Source organism: Styela clava, chromosome 15, assembly GCF_964204865.1.
Source record: "Styela clava chromosome 15, kaStyClav1.hap1.2, whole genome shotgun sequence".
NCBI lineage: Eukaryota > Metazoa > Chordata > Ascidiacea > Stolidobranchia > Styelidae > Styela > Styela clava.
In genome coordinates, this window is record NC_135264.1 from 2,840,001 (window position 1) to 2,842,500 (window position 2,500).

At 54.0% G+C, this 2,500-nt stretch overlaps 1 non-coding gene across 1 annotated transcript in view; it reads right to left on the reverse strand.

The window, feature by feature from the left end:
- Positions 1 to 977, reverse strand: part of LOC144413317 (small subunit ribosomal RNA) — a 1,810-nt gene extending 833 nt beyond the window's left edge. Inside the window, exon 1 of the ribosomal RNA XR_013469351.1 lies at positions 1 to 977. This exon is cut by the window's left edge and continues 833 nt beyond it. This is a non-coding gene — a ribosomal RNA (small subunit ribosomal RNA).
- Between the last annotated feature and the right edge of the window lie 1,523 nt (positions 978 to 2,500).

The following is a 2,500-nucleotide window of genomic DNA, read 5'->3' on the forward strand; positions in this document are numbered from 1 at the left end:
TCTTGATTAAAGAAAACATTCTTGGCGAATGCTTTCGCAGTAGTTCGTCTTCCGCCGATCCAAGAATTTCACCTCTAACGGCAGAGTACGGACGCCCCCGTCTGTCCCTCTTAATCATTACCTCGTGCTCCGAAAACCAACAAAATAGAACCGAGGTCCTATTCCATTATTCCATGCAACACTATGCAGGCGAACAGCCTGCTTTGAACACTCTAATTTTTTCAAAGTAAACTTATCGGCCACCGCCGACACTCAGTCAAGAGCACCGACGGAGAACCGAAGGTGAGGCGAACGCAACCAGTGACACGCCTTGCGACGGACCGGCGGCGCTCGCCCAAAATCCAACTACGAGCTTTTCAACCGCAACAACTTTAGCATACACTGTTGGAGCTGGAATTACCGCGGCTGCTGGCACCAGACTTGCCCTCCAATGGATACTCGTTAAGAGTTTTAGGATGTACTCATTCCAATTACAGGGCCTCGTTAGAGTCCTGTATTGTTATTTTTCGTCACTACCTCCCCGTGTCGGGAATGGGTAATTTGCGCGCCTGCTGCCTTCCTTGGATGTGGTGGCCGTTTCTCAGGCTCCCTCTCCGGAATCGAACCCTGATTCCCCGTTACCCGTTATCACAAAGGTAGGCACGTAGCGTACCTTCGACAGTTGATAGGGCAGACACTTGAATGATACGTCGTCGGTGCAGAGACCGTACGATCCGCGTGGTTATCCAGAGTCATCAAACGTCACAGGACGAACCCGGTCGGTTTTGATCTGATAAAAGCGCGCCTCCCGAAGTCGGCGCTTAATGCATGTATTAGCTCTAGAATTACCACAGTTATCCACTTCGCTTACGAGACCAAATAAACCAAGACTGATTTAATGAGCCATTCGCAGTTTCGCTTTACGAGAACTCGTACTTGCACCTGCATGGCTTAATCTTTGAGACAAGCATATCACTACTGGCAGGATCAACCAGATAGCTGCGACAGCTGCGCTCGGCCCTTGCTGGGCCGCCCGGCGCGTGCTCGTCGCATTCGTTTAAGACCGAGGCGATCGCCTGCGGCCGTACTCAGCTTCGACAGTCGCTGGCCGCGACGTCCACGCTCTCGCCGGCAGTGCCAGGCGGAGCGATTTGCGTTTTTTCTTTGCTCGCCCTCTCTCGGGCTCGATCCATTCAGTTTCGCACAAACAAGAGCTCTGCCGGCCGCCTGCAGCGGTGCCTAAAACCCGGGCATAACAATGCGACCGTTCTGCTAGGCCGACAAGCGCTCAAGCCAGACGCTCGATCGAACGCCCCCTACATATTAGTCGAGACAACGGCTCGCTCATTAGCATCGCGTTTGTACTTTAACTTTTTTTGGCTCGGCTTCTTTCGACGCCGATGCCGGCGACGCAGCACTCTCTCGCCCGCCAGCCACCGAGAAAAGGGTGCGCTCCGACCGGCCCCGCACCGCTCTTTCTTGGCTCATTCGAAATTACTGTCTTTCGCTCTGACATGCCTTACCTAGGGTTAGGTTAGTATGCTTGCACGTTTGTACTTTAACTTTTTTCGGCTCGGTTTCTTTCGACGCCGATGCCGGCGACGCAGCACTTTCTCGCCCGCCAGCCACCGAGAAAAGGGTGCGCTCCGACCGGCCCCGCACCGCTCTTTCTTGGCTCATTCGAAATTACTGTCTTTCGCTCTGACATGCCTTACCTAGGGTTAGGTTAGTATGCTTGCACGTTTGTACTTTAACTTTTTTTGGCTCGGCTTCTTTCGACGCCGATGCCGGCGACGCAGCACTCTCTCGCCCGCCAGCCACCGAGAAAAGGGTGCGCTCCGACCGGCCCCGCACCGCTCTTTCTTGGCTCATTCGAAATTACTGTCTTTCGCTCTGACATGCCTTACCTAGGGTTAGGTTAGTATGCTTGCACGTTTGTACTTTAACTTTTTTCGGCTCGGTTTCTTTCGACGCCGATGCCGGCGACGCAGCACTCTCTCGCCCGCCAGCCACCGAGAAAAGGGTGCGCTCCGACCGGCCCCGCACCGCTCTTTCTTGGCTCATTCGAAATTACTGTCTTTCGCTCTGACATGCCTTACCTAGGGTTAGGTTAGTATGCTTGCACGTTTGTACTTTAACTTTTTTCGGCTCGGCTTCTTTCGACGCCGATGCCGGCGACGCAGCACTCTCTCGCCCGCCAGCCACCGAGAAAAGGGTGCGCTCCGACCGGCCCCGCACCGCTCTTTCTTGGCTCATTCGAAATTACTGTCTTTCGCTCTGACATGCCTTACCTAGGGTTAGGTTAGTATGCTTGCACGTTTGTACTTTAACTTTTTTCGGCTCGGCTTCTTTCGACGCCGATGCCGGCGACGCAGCACTCTCTCGCCCGCCAGCCACCGAGAAAAGGGTGCGCTCCGACCGGCCCCGCACCGCTCTTTCTTGGCTCATTCGAAATTACTGTCTTTCGCTCTGACATGCCTTACCTAGGGTTAGGTTAGTATGCTTGCACGTTTGTACTTTA